This window comes from Alexandromys fortis, unplaced genomic scaffold, assembly GCF_014885135.2.
Source record: "Alexandromys fortis isolate MF-2015 unplaced genomic scaffold, M_Fortis_MF-2015_v1.1 scaffold_157, whole genome shotgun sequence".
Taxonomy (NCBI): Eukaryota; Metazoa; Chordata; class Mammalia; order Rodentia; family Cricetidae; genus Alexandromys; species Alexandromys fortis.
Window position 1 is genome coordinate 275161 of NW_026068041.1, and position 25693 is coordinate 300853.

A 25693-nucleotide genomic window follows, 5' to 3' on the forward strand; every position below is an offset into this window, starting at 1 on the left:
CTGTTAGGACATCAGGAGGTAACCAGAGTGCCTTCCACCTTAGCCATGCGGTCCTGTGGAGAAGGCCATATGGGTAGGCCTTATGGAGGAGGTCTGTAGAATGACTAATAGAAACCCCGAGACAGATATTGTGGTTTTAGCTGAAGAGCAGAAAAGCAAAGTAACCAAGCCACTAGCGAATTCTTACCTCTACCAAGGCTCAGACAAACAAAGGGGCAATCCTGTCTTCAATGTGACTGCAGACAGCAATGCTCCCCACCAAACCTCAGGCTGCAGACTGAGACTAAGCTTCTGCCTCTTCCCGTTTTATATTCCTCTCTAGTGCTGAGATGAAAGGTGTGCACCGCCATTGCCTGGTCTCTATGGCTGACTAGTATGGTTAGCTTTGCACTCTGATTTTCAGTCAAGCTTTATTTATTAAAACATAAATAATATACCATTATAGAGGCCTTATGGATGACGTCTAATGGAGCGGGCCCTATGGAGGAGGCCCTATAGAGGTCCTATGGAGGAGACCTATGGAGGCCCTATGGGGGAGGTCCTATAGAGGCCCTATGGAGGAGGTCCTATGGAGGAGGCCCCATAGAGGTCCTATAGAAGAGGTCCTATAGAGGAGGCCCTATGGGGGAGGTCCTATGGAGGAGGCCCTACAGAGGCCCTATGAGGGAAGTCCTATGGAGGAGGCTTGGAGAGTTCTCTACCGCTATCTGTTGTACTTACTTTCCCTGCCTTTTAATTCTTTAACTGGCAGAGAAAACAAACACAAACAAAACTCCTAGACTACAATTGCCACAAATCTCCAAGGAACATATTTTATTTGGTTTTGAAATAGGGTCTCCCTCTGTAGCACAAACTGGCCTTGAATTTGAGGCAATCCTCTTGCCTCAGCCTCCTCTAGTGCGGAGATTCTGTGCAGAGGCAAGCCACCAGATCCCAGCAATCTGATCAGTTTTAAAATGAAGTCATGCTGGGTGCGGCAGTGCATTCCTTTAAACCCAGGATAGGACAGCCAGGGCTGCTGTGCCCTGACTCAAAAGAGAAAACCACAATAGCTAGGTATGGTTGCTCATGCCTTTAATTCCAGCATTCAGGAGGCAAAGGCAGGTAGATCTCTGTAAATCTGAGGCCAGCCTAGTCTATATTGTGAGTTTCAGGACAAACAGTGAGACCCTGTCTCAAACAAGCAAGCAAGCAGCCAGGCCTGCACTCAGAAAGCAGAAGTGGACAGAGGTCTTCGACTCCACGGCTAGCCTGTTTTACATAGCAGCTCCAGGCCAGTCAGTTTAGAGACTGTCTCAAAATAAAACAAAGAACAAGACACACAACATCAGCATGGTGGTACGTACATACCTGTTATCCCAGCACTTGGGAGGCAGAGGCATTGGGATCTCAGTGAGTTCAAGGCCAGCCTGGACTACCAAGCAGGCTCCAAGACAGTCAGGACTATTATACAGAAAAACCCTGTTTCGAAAAACCAAAAAAAAAAAAAAAAAAAAAAAACCCACAAAACCAAAAATAAATAGACTGGTTTGTAGGCATGAACAATTAGAGTCAATTTCTTGGTTCCAGGTTTGGTACTACTCACAAATCTTACCATGGCATACACCAAGTCCAAACCAGTTGTTTTCTTCTGTCAATCATGAATTTAAGAGAGTTTCATGTTGATAGAAACAGATCTCCCATTTCCTTTTAAATTCCATGAAACACGCCTAGCCTCTTCGTTTCCTTTGTTTTGCCAAATGAACCACTGTACTCACAAATGATATGGAACCTAACCACTTGCTATTCATTGGCACCATTTAATGTCTCAATTAGCTTCTGGCCAAGGCTAGAGATGTTTGTCTATCTCTCTTCCCCACAACATAAATAAACCTTCAACTTCGGAATATCTGTATTTTGCCAGATAAGTTTCAAACACGGGACAGACAGCCCCTTGCATGCCTCTCCCACTTGCTCTACTATTTGGTTTTTCAAGGCAGGGTTTCTCTGTGTAACCACCCTGGCTGTCCTGGGACTAGCTCTTGTAAACCAGGCTGGCCTCGAACTCACAGAGATCCGCCTGCCTCTGCCTCCGGAGTGCTGGGATTAAAGGCGTGCGCCACCACTGCCTGGCCACTCTCTCTGCTATTACCCTACAGTTTGTGATGACAGACTTGACGCAAAGAGGAAACAAGACACCAGCATGCCACTATTGACTGAACTCCACATTTTATTTGGATTTTTTGTTGTTAGTTTGTTGTTTTTGGTGCAACCCGGGGCCTCCAGCATGTTAAGCATGCATGCTTTCCACAGCCTTAGCAGAGAATATATTTCTTCCAGAGCGTCAGACTGTGGACAAGCTTGTGCAGGGAGGGGCTGGGACAAAAAAAACTGGCCTTTGGGCCTTTCTTTAAAAATGTTCCTGTCAGGGCAGAGGACTTGAGCATAAAAGGCCTGTGATCAAATTCCAGTAACTCAGGAAAAGCAAAACATTCCTTTCTGCTGCTCATTCTCACGGTTTGGGTGCTTTTCCCAGGTCACCTGCCCCCGCTCTACCGTCCTCACACTGCCCGAAGGCAGCAGGATGGAAGAGAAAGACGCTCTTGGTCTTTAGCAAGCTTCCTTGGCATTCTCAACCTGTCCTTGTACCTGGGATCTACACATGGAGTTTCTGGTGCACAGTGGGTGTGCAGTGAGCTTTCAGATGTCCCGATGTTCCAGCCTGGAAACCTCCAGCAGGATCTTCTCTTAGCTCTGTGGTCATAGGGGACATAGCATGCTCAATCTGGAGTCCAAGAGCCATCTCTTCCAACCAGGGGCCTGTTCAGGGTTCCCTGGCTGGAGGGAGTGTGGGAACCGGCCTCAGAGGCATCTCTCTAGGAGGGTCCCTGAGCAGACAAGCAAGGAATAGTCCAACTGCTAGTCCTGAGAGGCAGGGCAAGGTCTGAACTAGAGACACAAAATATGCTTCTGTCTCCAGTTCAAATGCCTGCACCCTCAGGTGTCTAAGTGGTGTCTGCACAGCTGACTGTAGGCAGGAAAGACAGTCAGGTGGGGGCCTGAGCTCAGCTAAACACCAGCTATGCCTGAGCAGAGATGGAGTCATCCCCAAAGTGGGGGAAGCCCATTTCTGCATAGTGCATTCCAGCCCCAGGCTGGAGAAACAAGACCAGGAGTTACACAAGGCTAGCAGGTCGAGCAGAAGGAAGCAAGCCAGAAGAACGCAAGAAGACAAGAATGTCTCTTTGGCACACTGCCCTGATCCCTCCAGAAGACAGTTCTTCTCTAACGGGCTCCAACGTGGGATGTTACAGCTCTGAGGGGCAAGGGTTCCCCTACTGGAAATGTTACTGCTCTGAAGGGAGAGGTACCCTGGCAGTCCAGAGCCGCCTGGGAATACCACAAAGTCACACCACACAACAAACCTCACCGAAGAGATTTCTCGGGAGAGACACAAGAGGTTGGCTGCCTCCACTCAGTGAAGAAGCAGCGGAGAACTGAGCAGGAGAGCAGCGGAGAACTGAGCAGGAGAGAGATTTTAGTTAGGTAGGGTTTCTTGGTGTGTGTGGAGGCTTTCCAGGGTAGCCTGGGATTGGAGAGAATTGGTGGCCTGATCATGGGGATTGGTGGGGTTTTGTAGCCTAATCTTGAGCTCTTTTTCCAGTAGTGAAGGGGCCTGGCCACACCCCTGCCTCGAGGGGCTGGAAATGACTGTTACAGCTATTATAGAAGTCTGGGAAGTGCGGCCTCCTTACTCACATCTCGAGCTCCCTGTCAGAGGGGGCAGTGGTCAGACCAAGGGAGCCTGGGCCCCTCAGAGCTCCATGACCAGACCTAGGAGGTCGGATGGAGGGCAGTCGGGGCCTGCCATCCCCATGCTGGGAGGGACATGAGGACAGTCAGTGGCCCAATAATCCCATTGATGGCATTGGTGGGTGTGGCTGGAATGGTTGGCGAGGGTTCAGACAGACCCAGGCTCAATGACCCTACTGACTGCATTTGAAGCAGGGACCCGAAGGTTCTCAGGCTTTGGAAGGTCAAGGAGCCTGGGCAACTGCCATGACCAGTCAAAGGCCTTCTTCAGCATCAGGGATTTTTGTTTGGGGATTTTTCATCTCTCCCAAGTTACAGTTTAAAGGCCACGATGAAGACTTCTGCCTGTCAAGTCAGGGGTCTGTAATAACTCAGGCATCTGTACTGGCCTACCCTTGGGGTCCTGACAGGATACATCCTCAGCTGCAGCCACTACTGCACAAATGTGCACATTTGCTACGTTCCCTTTTAAAAGGTGGAAATTGCCCACCTCCCACCTCCCGCCCTCTCTCTCTCTCCCACCACTCTTGTCCCCAGAGACTGGTCTCTGCCCCCATCTCTGTCCCCATTTCTCTTCTCTCCCAAAAAACCTCCTATGTGAACCTTGTTGCATGGTGTGACTTCTCTTTGGAGCATTTTTAAATTACAACAGGGGGCTCAGAGGTTAGGAGCACTGCCTGTTCTTCCGAAGGTCCCAAGTTCAATTCCCAGCAACCACATGGTGGCTCACAACCATTTGTAATGAAATCTGGTGCAGAATACAGTATATATAATAAATAAATAAATAAATAAATAAATAAATAAATAAATCTTAAAAAATAAATTACAACAGGGTCTCTTTTCTTTCTTTTTTTTAAAGACATTTTTTATTGATTTTTTATTGAGCAAACCAACAGCCAACATCAAACTAAATGGAAACTCTTAGCGATTCTACTGAAATCAAGAACAAGACAAGGTTGTCCACTCTCTCCATATCTATTTAATATAGTTCTTGAGCTGAGCAATAAGACACCAAAAGGAGATCAAGGGGATACAAAATGGAAAAGAAGCCAAACTCTCACTGTTTGCTGATGATATGATAGTCTACATAAGTGATCCCAAAAATTCTACTAAGAAACTTCTACAACTCATAAACACTTTCAGCAGTGTAGCAGGATACAAGATTAACTCAAAAAAAAATCAGTAGCCCTCCTGTACATAGATGATAAGAGGGCTGGGGAAGAAATCAGAGAATCAACACCCTCCACAATAGTCACAAATAGCATAAAATATCTCAGAGTAACTCTAACCAAACAAGTGGAAGACTTGTATGACAAGAACTTTAAATCTTTGAAGAAAGAAATTGAAGAAGACACTAGAAAGTGGAAAGATCTCCCATGCTCTTGGGTAGGCAGAATTAACAGTAAAAATGGCAATCTTACCAAAAGCAATCTACAGATTCAACGCAATGCCCAGCAAAATCCCAGCAAAATTCTTCAGATCTCGAAAGAACAGTACTCAACTTTATATGGAAAAGCAAAAAACCTAGGATAGCCAAAACAATTCTTTCTTTTCTCCTTTTTTGTTCTTTGCTTTTTAAAAAATTTTATGTACGAGTGCACTGCACATACACCTGCAGGCCAGAAGAGGGCGCCATATCTCATTTCAGATGGTTGTGAGCCACCATGTGGGTACTGGGAATCAAACTCTTATCCTCCGGAAGAGCAGCCAGTGCTCTTAACCGTTGGGCCATCTGTCCAGTCCCCCCCTTTCTTTGCTTTTTTAAGAAAGGGTTTTTTCTGTGTATCCCTGGCTGTTCTAGAACTCACTCTGTAGACCAGGCTGGCCTTGAACTCAGCGATCCACCCGCCTCTGCCTCTGCCTTCTGGGTGCTGGGATTAAAGGTGTGCACCACCATCTCCCAGCTCCAATCTCTTTTCTATTTAAGAGTTTACTTGAGTAGGGGTCGTATACCCTGACCACGCCATCCACCCTGGCAACCTCCCACAAAGGGAGAACTGTGGCCAGTTTAGGTTGGTAACGGTAGGTAAAGGGAGTCCCATAACGGAAGAGTAGCAGGGACTAGGAACAGCAGTAGGTTGAAAGTAGGCACCCAGGAGGGTTGGTTTGGGTGGCCTGTCACTGGGGAGGGAGAAAGGGAGACCAAAGAGGCTGGAGAGGGAGAGAAGGGACTATGAGCTGAGGCCAATAAGGGGAAGGCTTGCCAGTGTGATAAAAAAAAAAATCCTGGAGGAATCATCTGGTTTGGGCTGCAGAGCTTTCTATGTTCTTTTCTTTGGTTGGCTTATGCCATGTGGTCACTTGTGATCAAGAAGGGAATGAAGTAACATAGCAAAAATCTATCTTCTCCAACCCTAGGAAAGATGGCTGTCAGTCACATGGCTGCCTCCACCCTGATGAGGGGACAGCAGCTAAGGCAGTAAATCACATTTCCTTTAGGATTACACAGGTTACCTTTAATCCCAGAACTCGGGAGGCAGAGACAGGCAGATCTCTGTGAGTTCCAGCCCAGCCTGGCCTACAGAGTGAGTTTGAGGAGAGACCCTATCTTGAAAAATAAAACAAAACAAGATTTTTAATATTAACCCTGATGTTACAACTCCTAAGTTAACTCTTTTGATACCAATTTTATAGATTTTTTAAAATTATATTCAATAGCCAACAAATCTTGAGGTATAGAAAGTTACACAATAACCTTACAAATCTTGAAATAAGAGATAACTTAGGAAAAGTTTTAGAGAGTTAAACCCAAACCAGAAGAGTATGAGATGAGCAGCCATGGTCCCCACTGGGAACACTCGGTCCCTTTATTTTGTTTTGCTCTCCTTTCTCTGTCACATAGTGAGGTGTCTTGTCTGAGAAGGGATAGATGTTTTCGAGGAAACCTTTAAACAAGCATGCTTCGGTACAGAGGAGGGGGAGCCACACCCACAACTCCAAAGACAACTTTTAATGAAGTGGGACAACACAAAACAGTCCAACGTTACTCATACCTAAAAGACGTCTGAGTCCCTGTAGAACTGAATTCAGTAAGCTGAGAACAAAGAAGGCTTAGAGATAGGAAGTTTCTGAGCCCTTGCTATAGACAGAGGACGCTGCAGGAGGGAGCTGGGAGATGCACCAGCCATTGGGGAGTATGTGCTGGGTGTGCGCACTACACAGCTGGCCTACTCCCTCAATTCTTCCCCCTCCTACTAGGACTGGCTTCCAGCTCCCACCTTGCAAAAACAAAAAAAAAAAACAAAAAACAAAAAAAACCTTACAGATCCATCAACAGTAACTTAAAAGACCAGAACCTTTTTTTTTTTTTTTTTTTTGGTTTTTCAAGACAGGGTTTCTCTGTGGCTCTGGAGCCTGTCCTGGAACTAGCTCTGTAGACCAGGCTGGTCTCGAACTCACAGAGATCCGCCTGCCTCTGCCTCCCGAGTGCTGGGATTAAAGGTGTACGCCACCATTGCCCTGAGAAAAGACAAGAACTTTACATAGTGAGTGAGTGTGTGTGTGAGTGTGTGTGTGTGCGCGCGCGCGCGCTGGGGTGGGGGTAGAACCCACACAAAAACGAACAGGGCTTGTAGGGTAGAAAAGGGAAAGTTTGAACATAGGGAATGGGGTATCTTACAATTTCCCCAATCGCTTGCAGTATTTGTAAAGGTCCTGGATAATACTGGGGTCTAGGGTGCTGTTAGGCAGCCATTTGGACTGGTTATCTAAAGGATATTGAGGCCAAATTTTATTGCAAGAGTTAATAAATTTGAGGCCCTCCAGCTTAGGCTGGAAGTTTTCTAAAAGGCATCCCAAGGAGGAGGAATGAGAGGACATTCCCCTGGATGAGAGGGGGGAAGGAGAAATGTCACTGCAGCCTGTAGCCACGGTGTCCCCAGGACTAAGGGAGGACAGGCAGGAGACACAAGTGGTTCAGCATCTCATCACCACACTCAGGAGGAGTCAGGGGCTTAGCCTGGTTAAGCCTGAGAAGAGACTCAGCAGGTACCAGGGTTTTTGTGGAAGCCAGGTGAGGAGGCCAGAAGGCGAGGATGAAAACGGAGCTCTAGGAGGGGGAGGTCTCATCCACCGGAAAGGCTTGGTAAGCAGAGTCACAAAATCCACAAGGACTCAGAGGAGCTGTGGGATTATGGGCAGCTCCAAAGGGCAGGTGGGAAAAGAGGGCAGGAAGGGTACAAAGGTCCAGTTAAGCCTAAGGAAACTGCAGGATTACAACTCCAAGAGTGGGGATATGGGGTCAGGTGAAGAAGGCTAGCTGTAGCCTCAGCTGTGGCTGAGGGGCTGGAGAGATAGAGGTTAAGAGGTCTTCCAGAGGTCCTAAGTTCAATTCCCAGCAACCACATAGTGGCTCACAACCATCTATGAGATCTGGTGCCCTCTTTTGGAGGGCAGGCACACATGCAGGCAGAACATTGTATACATAATAAAAAAAATAATTTTTGAAAAAAGACAGTGCCTGGGGATACCTCTACCTTCAAGAGTACCAAAGGGGTGCCAGGTGCTCAAGGTCACTTCCTTGGACTCAGGGAAGTGTTTACACCTACCCAAGGGGAAACTTAACTAATTGCCACCGGTGGATGGGGTGCTGAGCCATCAGTGAGCTGGAAGGTGAGTCTGTTGGAGGTGGACCTGAGATGAGGGATAGAGTCCCAATGTGACTCTGACCCCAAGGGGGATACAGGCACCAAGAGAGCCTATCCGTGTTCCTGGAATCACTGTGTTACAGCTCCAGGGGGAAGGGTATCACGCCAGTAAGGAGCCGAGGAATACCACAAAGTCACACTGTACAACAAACCTCCCAGAAGAGATTTATTAGGAAAGACACAAGAGGGTGGCCACCTCTGTCGGGCAAAGCAGCAGCAAAGGACTAAGCAGGAGACTTCATATAGGGTTTCTTGGGGGTCAGCATGGGGCTTTTCAGGGTGGCCTGGCCACTCTTGCCCCTTGTGGGGCTAGAAATGGTGAAACCAGACCCCAGCAGCGAGTCTGAGCTGACCTGGGAGCCCTGGAGCAGCTGGGTCAGTCTGACCTCATGAGTCCATTTGATAAAGGTCAAGCTTGTGCACTCTCTCTGCACAGCGACCTCACCAGGCCAGTACATGTCTCCTCTAATAAACTCCTAAGCGGGTTTGTCGCGTGTTTCGTGCTTCCTTCTCACTTGTGCCAGGTCGTACTGGGTAATTTCAGGTACTCTACCCACTAAGCCACACCCTTAGGGACGCTTCTCTGGACGCCAGCTGGAGCCCATTGGTTTTTTTTCCTGCCAAAAGCCAGGCTGAATCCCTTTCTTTTCCTTCCTTCCTTCCTTCCTTCCTTCCTTCCTTCCTTCCTTCCTTCCTTCCTTCCTTCCTTCCTTCCTTTCCCCAAAACAAATCATTTGAAAACTTGGGTGGTGGTAGTGTTTTGTTTGTTTGTTGTTTTTGAGACAGAGTTTCTCTGTGTAGCCCTGACTGTCCTGAAACTCACTCTGCAGACCAGGCTGGCCTTGAACTCAGAGATCTGCCTGCCTCTTCTGGGATCAAAGGTGAGTGCCATCGCCCGCACCACCACCCGGGAATTTTGATGTTTTATACAGAGCAGTCAGGTACTTGAGTCTCATCTCAGTGTGGGATGGCCCATACCTGTCATCCCAGCACCGGGGAGGCTAAGGCAGGAGGACCTGAAGTTTGAGCCCATCCTGAGCTACCGAGCGAGTTAAAAAGCCTGAGATGGAAAGAGGGGCTCTTTAGGGAGGGGGAGGGAAAGGCAGCAGAGGGTGGGAGAAGGGAAAAAGGAAAGCCCCTCAGGGAAGGGGGAGGGAGGTAAGATAGCAACACAGATGGGTGAAAAAGCCAAAGAAATAAAAACAAACAAAAAAAGTCAAGTTAAAAAAAAAGTCAAGTTTGCTGCTGGGAACTATGGGACTAAGCATTGCGCCCCTTCCATTCACCAAGTTGCCCCCAAGTGGGGTGACAGTCCACCCAGGGCACATTCGAGACCATTCGAGACCATTCATCTTTCCTTGAACTTCTACATTCACGGCTTCACGAGTTTCATGGTCCAACTCTTTTTTCTTTTTCTTTTTTAAATCTTTACTTAGGTGACTGCTTCAAATACACTCTGTGGACTAAAGCAGAATATATGTGAAACAGCATAAACAATCATTTGTCCTCCGGGCCTCAGTTAAGTCTCTCAGCCTTCAAGGGGTCACCATGACCACAGCTTTTACAGATGGGGAAACGGAGTGGGAAGGTCGACAAGAGTTCCCCCGGGCACCACGACAGTGACTGAGCCGCGGCTAGAACACGACCGCAGATTCCCAGGTTCACCCGTCTCTCTCAACAGTACTCAGGAATACACTGGGCCCTGTTCAATGTTTCTGCCTCTGTTACCAACCTTCACTGAGGCGTGATGCCTCACGCCAGCGACTCTCCTGAGCATGCTACGTGAACAACCTCATACAATCTCTTCAACACAAAGCAGGTATCCATGTCTCCCCTGCTGTAGAGATGAGGAAACTGTAGCCAGAGGGACAAACTGACCTGTATGTTGTCAAATACAACCGGTCAACAGCCTACTCAATTCTGAAGGGCAACAATGACATTGCACAGTAGGAAAGCCGTCTTGAGCCCTTGCCATATGCCAAGTTGAACCCAAGAAGGATGACACAGTCCACCCAGAGAACACACTGGACAGCCAGCTAAGGTCACCTTAGTCCGACACCTGTCCAAGCACTGAGGACCCTCAGAGACAAACCCTGCCCAAGGGGAGCTTGCTGTCAGTGTGGGGTGAGTCACACAATACTGCAGGGTAAAGCCTTCTGACCTGGGAAGGAGCAGAGTGGAAGTAAAGGATAGATGGGTACAGGCACAGACTCATGGGGTGGCCAGACAGGCTCCCTGACTGAAACACTGGATTAAGGAATACGTGTGAAGAACTGGCCATGTGTTACCTCTGATCATCTATTTCTGGAGGTGATGGGAAGGGAGTGGGAAGGCGGAGGGAAAGGGGGCACCTTCCTTTATGAGGGAGAATACTATCCAATGGGCAGGGAATCTGGAGGGAACAAAATGGCAGAGCCAGAGCAAGTTCCTCCCTTCTCTTGATGACTTTGGACTCCAGGGTTTAGGTCAAGTTTCCTCAATCCCCCATCTTTTGGCTTCAGACTGAGCACCACACCGCTAGCTTTGTGTTTCTGTGCCTTAGGCTTAGACTAAAGCACCCAGATGCCTCCCTGGGGCCTGGGAACTGAACTGAAGGGAAATTAAAGCAGGACCTAGCCAGAACATATAGGGTTCAAGGCCATGGTCAGAGTGTAGACCAGGCTGGGAAGACAGCTCAGAAGGTGAAGAAGGAGCTTGCCACCAAGCCCGATGACCTGAGTTCCATCACTGGGATCCACATGGCAGGAGAGAATCAACGCCTACAAGCTGTCCTCTCCCTTCATATGCTATGCTGTCCCTGCCCCCTGCCCAATAAATTGGCTTCTAAAGTGGTATAAGGAAGGCTGTGGATAGATGGATGGCTCCTGATGGGGAAGCTTTGCTAACCAATTATCTTTAAGAGGTGGTTCAGCTCTCTGGGACCCGGAGAGCTCTCTCTCTCTCTCTCAGTGGTCCCTCGCAGCACTGCTGAGCTTGGACTTCTCGGTCCTGTTTCGTGAGTTCCCCCCTTATAATAAATAAATAAATAATATATAAAAATATAATCATTTATCTTTTACCTAGTCTGGTTATTTCCAGAATCGAGCTGACTTCTGCAGGCTCTGACAAGGGTGGCAAGGAACTGTCAACTCTGGGAGATACGCTGATTAACTGGATGGGAAACTGTAGCACGATTTCTAATTGGTCTTAATAAAAACCTGGAGTCAGGTATTGGGGGTGAAAGCTGAAAAAGCAGAGAAGCAGAGTAGCCAGGTACTAGTTCTTACCTCTACAAAATCCTCAGACCGAATGGGGTATCCTGTCTCAGACTGAATGCCTCCAGTTCCTGTCTCTTCCCACTTTATATTCCTCTCTCTGCCCAGCCACATCCCTTCCTGTTTCCCCTTCCCTAGTGCTGGGATTAAAGGCGTGTGACTCCCAAGTACTGGGATTAAAGGTATGAGCCACCACCGTCTGGCTCTGTTTCTCTTTGAGACTGGATCTACCAACGTGGCCCAAGGAGTCCTTGAACTCACAGAGCTCCACCTGCCTCTGCTTCCCAAATGCTGGGATTAAAGGTGTGTGTCACTACTGCCTGGTCTCTGTGGCTAACGAGTGGCTGGCCTCACACTCTGATACTCAGACAAGCTCTATTTAGTATAGCACAAAGCAAATATCACTACAGGAAACGGACTAGCTTTGAGTACCAGTCACTCTGCATGACCGTCTGCAGGAGGCTGAGAAGTGACTGGGGCTGGGGCCCCCAGAAGTGTATCTGAAAGCTCCTTGCTGTCATTTTCCTCAGAGAAGAGTTCCAGAGAAGGGGAAGGCAGGGCACTGTCACACTGCCAGACAGGGAGGTTCCAGGAGGAGCTGGAGGACACTACCTTGCTTCCCAGGATGCACCCGGCTTGAACCCCTTTGGAAATCCAGGACCCCCAGAACTGCCTGAGAACCAATTTCTACTGCTGAAGGACTGGACCTCCAGAGAGCTGAGCCCCGAGGCCCAGGCAGGTAGCTCTCCGAGAACAAAGCCCTTTGGGCCCTTCTTTTCCAAGCCTGATCCCACGCCTCAGAGGCTACTCTTAAGTCCTGCTCAAGCCAGGAAAATTCACCAATGATTCTCCAGGGGCTTCCAGGAACATTTTCAAGGTGTTCACTGTCACTCACACAGGTGCAACGGCCCCTCCAAACCCCAGCTCTGCCGTTTGAGAATATGTACAGCCTTGAGCATGCTCACCTGCTTCTCTGTAGCTTCTCTGTCTCACTGAACAGAAATCCACACAAAAAGGCAAAAAGGGCCGAGTGCGGCGCAAGGACTCCATCCATCAGCCTAGCTCTTCTTAACCTGTGATTTGTCCACAGCCTTCCTTGAGGGGGGTGGCAGATCAAGGACTCCAGGCCTGGAAGGTGCTAGCCTATCTCAAAGTAACAAGAAACGGAGTTGGGGGCTCTGCCCTGGCGGCTAGGCAAAGTCTGAGCCTGCAAAGACAGGTGTGTGAGCTGGGGAAGGGGACGATGTTCCAAGACAGCCACCCTACCACTGCATCCTGCCCCTGGGACTAGGCCTCCTGCAAGAGCGGGTAAAAGGGTGGAGATGAGTGTATACTAGGCACAGGAGGCTGAGGCTAAGCCAAAGTGGCAGTAGGACAGTGGGAAGTCTTTTTCTCCCTCGTCTTCCACGCCTTCTTTCCTACATCCTTTTCCTTGGCAGGCGACAGCATGTGGAATCTGAGAAGCCACAGTCCCAAGTCTGAGAGCCGGGGTTCTTCAGACAGATGGATCAACAAGAGAGACAGGGGATTTATTGGGAGAATTGGCTCACGTGATTTTGGAGGTTCATCGGTGTGATGATGGGCCTCTGCCAGATAAGAGACCCTTGTGGGCAGCTCTGTGATCCATTCCAAGCCTCAGGGCCTCAGCACCAGGGAAACCTGGTGTGATTCCCAGTCCAAGGCTGAAAACTGGAGAGTCCAACAGCTGCTGGAGTCCCAAAGACAGACAAGCTAGAGTCTTGATGTCCAAGGGCAGTAGTACCCCAAACCCGGGGGAGAGGAATTCATTCTTTTTGCTTGCTCCAGGCCCCTATCCCATTGGACAGTGCACGCCATACTGATGAACGGACCTTTTCCCCTCACCTGTCTCCTCCAGAGACAGCCTCTAGGCCCTCAAAAGTCATGCAGGGGCAGGAGTGTCTTAATCCTGTTAGGGTAACACACAAAATTAGCCATCACAATGGCCCAGCCATGACCTCAGAGTCAGCTTCAGCTTGAGTCTGGCTAGTACCCTCTGGAGGCTGTAACCAGATTCATGCTCTAGGACACAGCCAAACACTTGATAGGTGTCACTGGGGTGACAGAGATGCCTGTGGAACTCTCCATGGTCCCGAGCCAGCCTGAGCTGATGGGGTCCTATTTGTGACCTGGAATGCCCTTGGCTGGCCTTGTCCTGGTTCCTGCTAACGGCCTCTGCTATAGTTCAGCTGGTTCATGACCTAACAGTCATTCCCCTGTATGACACCCAATGGCTCTGTCTCCGTCTCCATCTCCCCCTTGATGCTAAGATCTCTGGTGTCCTCAGCTCTGGGCTAGCAATGAGGTCTTCAGGTCTTCCAACTGGGAGAAGGGGCCAGATTCCACCATGGCAGAGAAATGGGCAGGCCAACAGCCATAGGCAGTATTGGATTGTGCATGAAGTGGAATTGGAGATAGCCCAGGTTACCTCAGATCCTATCTGCAAAACCCAGCTCAGAAACACCTTCAGAAATGAACCCCCACACACAAGATGGGCAGTGGTGGCACAGGCCTTTAATCCCAGCACTCAGGAGACAGAGGTAGGCAGATACTTGTGAGTTCAAGACCAGCCTGCTCTACAGAGTGAGTTCCAGGACAGTCTCCAAAACTACACAAAGAAACTCTGTCTCAAAAACAAACAATCAAAACAAAACAAAAAGGAAAAGAAACGAACCCCTGACACCTCTATCTGCTTGGTCCATCTGCTCTAAAGAGTATCTCGACTTTGAGCTGGGGTCCGCCTTACCTTCCACCCTATTCTAGGCTTACACAAGGTCCCCTAGGACTCTGCCCATTTCTGAGAGCAAAACCAGGAAGCCTGCAACAAATCTGCTTGCCCAGCAGTCCCTGAGGCACAAGGCACAAAGATCCACACACTGCCTGCAGCCTCAAGGAGTTCCTCCACCTCCAGTGCCTTAGTTTCTCCTTTCATTGGTCTATCCTTTCATTGGTCTATGGTAAGGGCTGGGAAGCCCGCCCAGGCACAGAGCAGGCGCTCAGTGAGTACTGGCTTTCACAGTTACTGTTAAGTCTGAAAAATTGGTGCTGTGACTTAGCTGTGTGCTCTCAGGCAAGTTTTCTTTGCTTTTCTGAGTCTGTCTTGTTGGGTGAAAAGAGGTTACCCTCTCAGCAGTCCTGGCAGTGACCTGAAGAAACGGTTGTATCAAAGCATTCTCCAAGGAGCCCGGTGCTGGGGTCTGCTCTGTAAATGTTCACTTTGGTGGGTCTCCTGCCAGACAATGGGACGCAGATGTCCCACTGAACATGCCTCATTCTGGCAGGTTTTGATAAATGACTGGGCCAAACAGGCTCTGCTTACCCTGGAGACTGACAACCATCACCCTGTAGGATCATTTGAGTGACCTGAGAGCTTTCAGGACCTGGGGCCAGACCTTGAGGAATCTCTGGTCTCTCCTCTCAGAGGAGGCGCTGGAGTGGGAATGCTGCCCTGTGTGTAAGGAGATAACTCAATGGGCAGTATTTGCTGCACAGGCATGAGAACTTAAGTTTAATCTCCCAGCACCTATGTAAAAAGATAGACACAGCTAAATGTGCCCGTAACCCCAGAACTGAGAGAGTCAGGCAGTTCTCAGAGCAAGCTCAACAGCCAGCATAGCCAACGAGGAAACTCCAGACTTAATGAGAGACCATAACTCAAAAGATAAGGTGGTGCATGATTGAAGATGTTGACCTCTGGTCTCTATATGCACACATATATATGTACATGCACACATACTTACGTATATAACACATGCACACCCACATACAATAATATAAATAAATAAGGATGCTGCCTAAGCCTTCATCCCAGGCCAGTGCCCTGCAGGGTGCCTTAGTCTCCACTCATCCAATTGGCAGCACATCCCTTGTAGGTCCTTTGGATTCCTGGAGATTCTTCGTGATTCATGGAAATCAGGCTCTCTGGAGTTTCCATGACTAATTCCTGTTTCTATCTTGGGATTAAAGTAGAGAAAGTCAGAGTCTCTGGGCTTAGAAGAAAGTAAACACCTTCCCTGGTCTCTGAGGAGACACGGGAATCCTCCTGACGTGAAGCTCAGTGATCCCATGTGTAACAGCAGGCAGAGCCTGTAGTAACAGAACACAGTTGACTCCTGAAGTTGGTGGAATTTGAGGAAAACCTGACATTGGGTTTATCCTTTCAATTCTCATCCTTATCCACTCCCTTGATGAGTATGCATCGGGCTGGGCTCCACAGAGATCAGAGTTATATATAGTGATACAGTGCTGGGGAGACACAGAAAGTAGTAGGGTGGGAATTGGAGTGGTGCAGCCACATTAAAATAACATTTGGCACCCAACACGGGGCACGACCATGGGCAGTGGAGTCACACTAGTCAGCTCTGTCACAGTTGTAGTACTCACAGCATAGAGCTGCCACTTGCTGGGACTCTGGAAAGCAGGCAGGCTTGGGCTTGGGAACTGTGGGAGGGGCTTGAGTTCACTGCCTACACCACCAGAGAGACTACTGAGAAGTCAGCAGATCTGGCGAGATACCTGGGAAGTCCTTTAATAGAGAGTTAAATAATATTAAAAAGAAAAAGCTTTCCTACATTAAGAATGGGGAACATGACAATGCAGGGTGCTAGGATCCTGTATAGTGTTACTATGGATGGCTTGAAAATGGGAAATTTAAATGAGGGGATAAATGACTAAGCTGGGGTTGACATAATGTTGATTATACTTATTATGAGTTTGATAATTAATATTTTATCCTTTAAAAAGTGGTTTGATAACTGAGCCAAATGATAATTTAACAGATAAGATACAACCTTTAGAAAGACCTACTAATGAAAATAAAAAAATACTTAGACTCAGACAAAGGAATTTAGAGCAGAATCTACTGCACCATTGCATTATGAAACTAAAGAGGAGTGGCCTACAGTTATTACAACACCAACCTTAATTTATCCCATTACCATACAAGAACAATCACCAGATGATAGGCACCCCCAAGGCTATGCAGAAATTAATTGGAATCCTGTAGCGATGTTAGATTGGAAGAGATAGGAAGCAGGTGTTTCATATGGTGTTCATTCACCCTTTGTGAAACAGATGTTAAACTCATGGGCCACTAGGAACAGAATTATCCCACAAGGCTGGAAAGATACAGTTGCAGCTGTATTGGAAGCTGGTCCTCAGTTACAATAAAGATAACAGGGTAGTTAATCTAAATTTGCCAAATACAAGTGGACTGGACACTGTGAATGCAATCCTTACTTAAAAATTGTTCTTATTGTATATAGTTTTATTGCATTAAAGCTAAAACCTTTCATTTTTATTTAGGCAATACCTGATCATTTTCCTCTTGCGTATAGTTTTACTGTGTTAGAGTTAAAACCTTTCCTTTTTATTTAGGCAATACCTGATCATTTTCCTCTTGCGTATAGTTTTACTGTGTTAGAGTTAAAACCTTTCCTTTTTATTTAGACAAAAGGAGGGAAATGTTGAGGGATATTCAACCACACTGCGAACCCCGAGTTTGCATTTGCATTGATTAACCCTGGATCAGGAAGTTACATAGCAACTATTTGACAGAAAGGAATCATAGAGCATCAGAGGAGAGATAGAGAAACACAAGAAGTAGTAGGGTGGGGTTTGGAGTAGAGCAGCCACTGTGCCGAAGTTAAAACAATACGGTTTCACTCCATAGCCCACATATCATCCAGGTTCCTAAGCCTTTGTAAGGCCAAGCTCTGATGCTTCAAACACCAGAGACAAAGTAGGGACCGGTTCCAGGACCAAGCCACATGTTATGCAGGAAAATTAATCTAATGAAAGCCCAGAGTAGCCAGGCATCCTTCAATAGCTAATAGGCAAATCTGAGCACTCATTTGAGGGGTTGTGGGCTGGGGTCCTGCCTCAGGATAAACACAAATATCCTGGCTGAGGAAAGCCATGGCTATCAGGTCTAACTTCCAGAAATGATTCCCTGGCTTACCCAGAGGGAGGGTCTGCTCCAAGGGAAAAGGTGTATGTAGCCAAGGGCATCAAGGACATGTCCCAGCCCTCTCGGATGATCTTTGCAAATTTTGCTCCCCAAGGACAGCTGTCACTGTGCCCCTATGTGGGTAAAGACATCAAGTCCAGGAAGGGTGGGCAGTTTTTGCTCCAACCAGTGCTCTGGAGCGATGGTGCCCAGGCCACCCAGATCCCACAGAGGTACACAGCTCCCTTAGCTGCCTCAGTTCCAGAGTTAAAGTCTCACTGACAACTCTCACTCCATGCCTACCCTCAGGTAAGCCCCGTCCCTGCTTGCTACCCCAAAATCATCTGTACCCGGACTATCTCCTTCCTCCAAATCCTCCTCATTCAGCCTGACCTCAGCATCCTGCGGGATGCCTCAGAAGTCTCTCACAGAGAGACTGACAAGCACTCGGGAGAGCTGCCCAGCCAGGACTCTGCCCCTCCCCAAATCCCATCCAGCACATCGGCTTCTGTCCTGCAGAAACCCGAGGGCAGCGGCTACACAGAACAATCCTACCAGAGCTGGAGGCCACACAGATCAGTCATAGTCATGGGCTGCTGGCTGCTCAGCGGCTTTCGTGGCTTCCACTGGGAACAATGAAGCAGCGACTGTCCAGGGACTTCCATGACCCACCCATGCCGAAAGTAACAGTTACCATTTACTGCAGCCTTCAAGGTATGCCAGGCATCAGCTAGGGGCTTTCTACCTGATTCCCCCCACAGTCACCATCAGAGATAGAGCTGCCCTCCCATCTTACACCTGAGGACACTGAGGTGCTCAGAGGGGTAAGGCAGTTACATTCACCTGTGCAGATACACTGTCCTCCTGGGCTTGTGACCCACACAGCTCCCACCTAAGTGGTGGGGAAAGCGGCAGGCCTTGGTCACAGGCTCCAGGAGGCCGTGAGCAGGAGGAACCTACTCAGCCTGTTCCTGAGAATGGCCCACATGGTTCAACAGCACACCCGGTGACAACGGCAATGTGCCAGGCCTACACTGTCCAAGACAATATCTACCCACCACACGTGGCTGCTGAGTACTTGAACCTGACTGCGGCAACTGAGGAACAAACTATTTCTTGTGGCTACACGCACTAGGGGCTACTGCACTGAAGCTCGCCATAGACTGGTCCAGGGAGAACAGAGGCAGGGAGGCCAACTGCACCAGCTCTACTGGAGCGATGGGAGCAGACGAGGGGACAGCCAGCCACGATAAAGGGCAAGACCTGAGTGTGGGATGGTTGTGGGCTAATATGGTCCTAGCAGAGTGCTGTCCTATACATTTTAGGTAACTATAGAAGGCAAGGATACAGCTTGGCACACTGTAGAGCAGGCAAGAGTCTGGAGGTGAAGCTCCCCACCCTGGGAGGGTTGCAGAGCTGCAGACAGGAGCTGAGGAATGTCTGGGAGGGCAAAGGAGGAGAGCAGAGTCATGGGGAGGTGGATGTGGGGTGCTAAGCAGTACCCAATATACAGGTTGGGAGAACAGCGAGTGACCTGGGGCTAGGGTGAGATTCTGGGCACAGGATCAGAAGAGGGCAGATGTGGGAAGGGAAGTGGCCCTGGGTCCTTGCTCTGCACAGAGGCAGCCAGAGGCTACACTCGGACCCTGCAGCCAGATTGCCAGGGTTCTCCATACTCCAGGGCCTTGACCGTCCCTCGGCCATCAAACAGGGACATAACAAGGTCTGTGTCACGGGAGAAACTTCAGTTTTTCATTTTTTTTTCCACAGCACTGGAAATTGAACCTAACACAAGAACGCTAGCCAAGTGCTCTACCACTGAGCCATTATGTCAGCCCCAAAGATTTATCAAAGTGCCTGGAATTGCCCAGCAGATCCAGCGCCAGCTGAGTGTGTGAAGCCTGACATAGTTAACTGAGCCTGAATGGTCGGTACAAGAGAGAAACCAACACTTCAGAGGCAGAGAAGCCATACAGGACAGAAAACTCTGACTGGGGAGATGGCTCAGTGTTTAAGAGCACTCGATGTGCCCAGCAGTAGTGGCACATGCCTTTAATCCCAACACCTGGGAGGAGGAAGCAAGTAGATCTCTGTGAGTTCGAGGCCAGCCTGGTCTACAGAGTGAGTTCCAGGACAGCCAGGGCTACACAGAGCAACCTTGTCTTGAAAACCAAAATTAAATAAACAAAAGCACTTGATACTTGCAAAGGAACTGGGCTTGACTCCCAGAACCCACATGGTGGCTCACAACTAACTCTAGTTCCAGACCCTATGCCCTTTTCTAACCTTCTCGGGCACCAGGCATGCGCATGTTATACATGCATGTGGCAAAACATGCACACACACACACCTAAAAAGTCTTAAGGAAAAAAAGGGTCTGGCTAGCCTTGTTGTGTTCTAGCAACAAAAGGATGAAGCCCAGAGAAGGGCAGTGAACTGGCCAAAGCCATACAGGACGTAAAACCCAGATCTCTAAATCATGGTCAGAAAAGCCAGGGGTGAGGGGATGGATCTTCAGCCTCCAGCTGTCTGAGGGACATCTGAGGGCAAATGATGGACAGATGGGTGCCCCATACGAGTCAGTAATGAATGGGTCCTTGCTACTCTACACACACATAGCCCTGGTTGAATACACAGATGGCCAGAAAGAACAACATTCCAGAAAAAAAAAAAAAACAACACAGGAACGGGGAAGGGTCCCTGTCCAAATTCTTTTGCAGGCCAAAGGTAGCCAGGAGGTGACCTAGACCAGAGCAGATATGGATAAACCAGAAGAACAAGTCATGTGTTACTTTAAGCTCCGGACTTAGATCTCTCAGAAATATGGCCTTCCTTCATGAGGACAGTTCCTGAAGCCACATGTACTATGGAGTTGCCCAATGCAGAGCAAAGAGATCACTGGGCCTGTCTGAGGTACAGGGAAGGCAATCTGAGGCAGCAAGAGGGTCAGGGGGGACTTGGGGACTGCAGTCTAGGACACTGGTACTCTGCTTAGCTTGGGATGGATGAAGAGGGTAGAATGGTTACTGGGCTAGGGGGCAGCTGCAGCGGGGGTCTGCACAGAAGGACAGAGTACAGCTGAGAAGTTAACAGAAGCATCAGGATTAAGGAGCATCTCCTGAGGAGGATCCATGCAGCTAGCCAGGAAGGGTGGGCAGACCGAGGGAGCGTGCAATCAGGAAACAGCACCTTCATCACGCTCCTGTTTGTGACAGCTGACTCCTAGAATACTGTCTCCTGCCAGACATCATGTGCCATTCCCCTTCCTTCCCTCTGCGGGACAGAAGATCTGACACACAGCTGGCTGGTGGCAGCCTAGCATATGACTGCAGTTCCAAAGTTATGGATCTTGAGGTGTCCAGAGTCGTAGGTCCCCCTGAACCAGCCTGCTCTGTCAAACAGCATTTCTCCTGCCTGCAGCTACCTCAACAGCTTAGACCAATGTGAGCGCCCATGGTACATCTACTAGGCTTGGTTGCAAGGACTTTAAAACCACAGTTCACAGAGCCCTAAGTTCTCTGGAGGTCTGAAGGGACAGTCAGCAGCTCCTCACCTCTACCCAGCATCCACAGGAACTTGTCATCCTGGACAGTACCGCATGTCAAGCTGCCCGCAGTTTGATATGGAGTAAGGGGAGTCACTGATACTCAAAGAAGTTAGAGAAAAGTCTAAGGGGAGACCTGGGCTTCAGGAGACGGACAGAACCCTGCCACACAGTGCAGACTCCTACCCTGACTGTCCCTAGCATGCCCTGTCCATGTTCCCTCTGTGGGAACCTCCTTGCTCACATCCTCAGCCTCCCTCTGTATTTCACCCCAGCCCTGATGATTGGGAACTCAGGTCAGTGAGGGAGGGCTCCGAGGCTAGTGAACCTGCTACTCAGGGGATAATGTTTGCTTGCCTGACCCAAACCTGTGCCCACAGCTCTCCAGTAATCTGCAATTGTGGGGAATATGAGGGCCTTTCCTGAGACCACCCAGAGATACCCCTGGAGGCACACCGTCCCCAGGTCTGCTCAGAGAAGCTCATGTTGCTCTCTCCCACATCCTGACGCCAGCCACGCACTACTACTTACAGGTGGGAGGCTGAAGCTGACTCAAAGGATAAGCCCTGGCCTCCTTGTGGCTATCTGACCTTATCCTAAGAAGGCCTATGTGCACCCCCCCCCCACCTCCACCTATATAGGGTTACTAGCTGGGTCCCTACAGGCCATCACTGCCCACCCTTCCACCACATGGTCCCGTCTAGAGGCCCCCAGACCAGTCCTAGCTTCTGGCTTTTATAGCAGTTGACTCCTTCCTTGGCACCCCAGGCCAAACCAGACATCAATTCCGTGACTACAGGCTGATCTCAGCCAGGTCCAATGCCAGTACAATTGTTTACCTGACTGGCTTCCTAATCCCAGCTCATCCCAAATGAGCACCTCACTTCCCAGGCCTCAGGTCTCCTCATTTGTAAAATAGGTAACCAGGTAGTTGGAGGAGCAGCCCTACTCTTCCAGAGAAGCCAGGTGCTGGGCAGGGCAGGGATTATCAGGAATTTCCCTTACTGGAGCTGTCAGGACCAAGTCCAGGTAACCAACCAACCACAGACCTACCTCATTCTATTCTTGGGGCAGAGCACCCAGAAGACTATTCCCTATCCCCAGGGGGTATTCTCAGACCCGAAGATAAAAATGGGCGGATATGTATAGCATGCAAGCAAGCTCTCTGTTTTTCTGTCTCATTGTCAGCATGCATATTGAGACATGGTCTCATTTAGCCCTGGCTGGTCTCTTCTATCCTCCAGCCTTTAACCTGCAAGTGCTAGTTTGGATCAAAGTCTCTGTGCAGAGGGAACCAGGACGGGGCAAGAAGCCATTCTGCCTCCTTTAAAAGCAGCCCTGTGATCACAGCCCCTGGGTAAAGAATGGAGCAGAGTCTCTCCTTCCACGGAAGAACCGAGAGCTGTAGTTGGCCAGAGATGAGACTTTAGAAGCCTAGAGGAGCTCCCAAAGAAGCCACTACATACCCTAAGAGTCCCCCTTTGGCCCAGTACTCATCCCTCATCCTCTGTGGTGGACACAAGTCAGGCCTGGCTTAGAAGGCAGCTGGGCAGGGCCGTGAGCACTCACACTGCACGAGAAAGGGCCACCACTCCTTAGCAGGACACTGCAATCAACTCTCCACTTGTGGAGGATTCTTTCCTTACTTCTACACTTTGGTACAGCCTCTGCCTCTCTGAGGCAGTCCCCAAGTCCAGCCCACTCAAAGGCCCCAGACTTCCAGTTAGATGGTTTGGTGGCCTCACCCTTGACCCTCCCAGCAGACTGTAACCACCAAGTCCTGTCCCCCACCCCCAAACAAAACAACAGCTGACGCATGGTGATCGCGAGTGCAATAAACATCCTGCAGACCAATGAACAAACAGGACGCCCACAGGCAGGCTGCCCTGGCCGCTGTATGTCAGCATCTCCATCCACCAGATGACTTGGCAAGGACTGGTCCAGCTGCCCACGGCCCCTCAGCAGGAAGGCGACGTGGAGCCAAGAAGTACCCCGTGGATGAGAGGCTGAAAAGGAGCTGAGGAGAGGGGCAGTGCTGGGCATTCAAAACAGAAGAGGCCAGAGAGGGACTGGGCATTGGTGAGAACAAGCAATACTGACTAAGAGCTTCAATCAGAGGAAAATGAACCTGGCTCCGCGGAGATCCTGTGAAAGCTCGTAACCTCAACACTCACTGAGCCACATCCCACTTCACCTACTCTGGGACATCTTCAGGAACCCAGGGGCCAGTGGGGGATGAATCTGACAGGGGCTGGACTCCTGCCCCTCAACTCCTGCCACCCACCAGCTACACACCCAGAAAGGTGGCCCTGTCTCATCAGCAGTAGGAAATGAGAGAGAACAGGCTAATTTAAGAGTCACGCCAAGGCCAGCTCTGCCTGGAACTGTTTTCCACAGCTGTGGAATGAACAGCAGGGTGCTCACTGCCTTAGTAATGGCCCAGCACAGTGGGGGAGGGGGCATCTTTAGGTTGAAATTGGGTAGTGGTATAAGAATGGGTGCTTCAGGCTGGGTGGTGGTGGCACACACCTTTAATCCTAGCACTTGGGAGGCAGAGGCAGGCACATCTCTGTGAATTCAAGGCCAACCTAGTCTACAAAGTGAGATCTAGGACAGTCAGGACTGCTTCACAGAGAAACCCTGTCTTTTTTTTTTTTTTAATATTTATTTATTTATTATGTATACAATATTCTGTCTGTGTGTATGCGTGCAGGCCAGAAGAGGGCACCAGACCTCATTACAGATGGTTGTGAGCCACCATGTGGTTGCCGGGAATTGAACTCAGGACCTTTGGAAGAGCAGGTAATGCTCTTAACCACTGAGCCAACTCTCCAGCCCAGAAACCCTGTCTTGAAAAAAAAAAAAAAAAAAAAAAAAGAGTGGGCACTTCTCAGTTTACAGAGGCCAAGGCCAGAGGGGATAGAGTTAAAAAGAGGCAAAATAAACCTTCTGGACCCCTGCAATGGCGTTGAGGGGAAAGCTCGGCTCTCTGAGGCATCCTGCAGCCTGAACTGAAAAAGTCTGGAGTCAAAGTCTGGCCCTTCTCCACCCCCACCACAAGGGATCCTAGACAATTGAGCCTTAGAGTTCCTGCCTGCACAGGAAAACCAGCCACCCTCTCACTTCACGGGGACTACATGGGATGACACCCAGGGAGCCATGACAAAGACCTGCCTTACTAGTTCCTGGGAAGGACAGTGCTCCCTCTACAAGTAGCCTCCCCCCATCTGTGCCTTCTATAGGATACTTGATCCGTCTTCTGCAACCCCCAAGCCCTACTCACTGGCTTCCCTCTGCCTTTCTAGCAACCAAGGGTCACTTGCAATGTCCCTCTCTGTCCCCATTGCTCATAGCACATCACACCCAGAATGAAACCTAGTCTGCTCTGGTTGTCCGCAGACGCTGCCAAGCTGGCTCCCACGTCTTCACGAAGTTCGCCTTCCTCTTCCCTACCCTGCGTCCCCAGGATATAAACTCCAGCCTGGAGGCTGTGGCTGCCACCTGGAGCACCCTGCCCTCAGATCTCTGAGTGCTGGCTGCCTCTCTTTCTGTTGTTACTGGCCCAGGGCTTCCTGAGCCCTGACCCCAACAACTCTCTCTCTCTCCCCTCTCTCGCTCCAGTCCTCAACCTACAGTTCATCCTTGAGGGAGGTGCTAGCCCTTGTTTATGTCTCCCTGCCTTCAGGAATGTCAACCACAGGAGAGAAGGGTCACTTCTGCTCCCCACCCCCCATCACACAGCTTGGCTGAGCAGTAAAACAGCTGCTCAGGCCTGGAACTGGGCAGTCTAAAGACCCAAGGAACCCTGGGGAACAGCTCACATCCACAGTGATAAGTGCTCAGAGGACAGGCCCAGAGACACTAAGTGCTCAAACCTGATGGAACACCCTCCCTGACTTCAGCACCGAGAAAATTCCATCACCTTCCCCCTCCCCAGAAAATCCCCTCAACCCCCACTGCTGAGATCAGCAGTCTTGTCCCAGCACTGCCAGCCCCTCCCACCAGGCTCCAGACCTTCAAGAACAATGTACAAAGGGACCACTTTAGCTTCATCTCCAGCCCAGAGGGCTGGAGGAAGGAGAGGGCAATCCGCTGTCCTCTTGGGACCTCTCTGCTAATGGAGTCAAGCCCCTTGCAAGGCAGCTTTGTTCCTAGCATTGTCCTTGTGATGTAGATAGAGGTGGGACAATGCACAGGCCGGGGGGACAGGTGTCAGAGTAGATGTTCCCATGGGCACAGGCCCATCTGTATGGCAGGCAAGCAGTAGGAGCCTGACTGCCAGCTGGGCTATGGGGGAGCAAGCTGCAGAGCTGACAGAGTGACCCGGGCCCAGCAGCAAGAAGGAAGTGAGCATGGCTGTGGGTCACTCAGCCTGGCTCCAGGAGGCGGCTTAACCTCTGCGAGCAAGCTGCAAAGCGCTTTGGAAGGGTTATTCTGACAAAGAAGCCGATAACCTATGACCCATGCCTGGCACCAAAGGAGGCTTGGGCAA

General features: G+C 49.7%; 1 protein-coding gene across 5 annotated transcripts in view; it reads right to left on the reverse strand.

Moving 5' to 3' along the window:
- Mgat3 (beta-1,4-mannosyl-glycoprotein 4-beta-N-acetylglucosaminyltransferase) overlaps positions 1 to 25693 on the reverse strand; it is a 56370-nt gene that overhangs the window by 7037 nt on the left and 23640 nt on the right. The window lies entirely within an intron of this gene.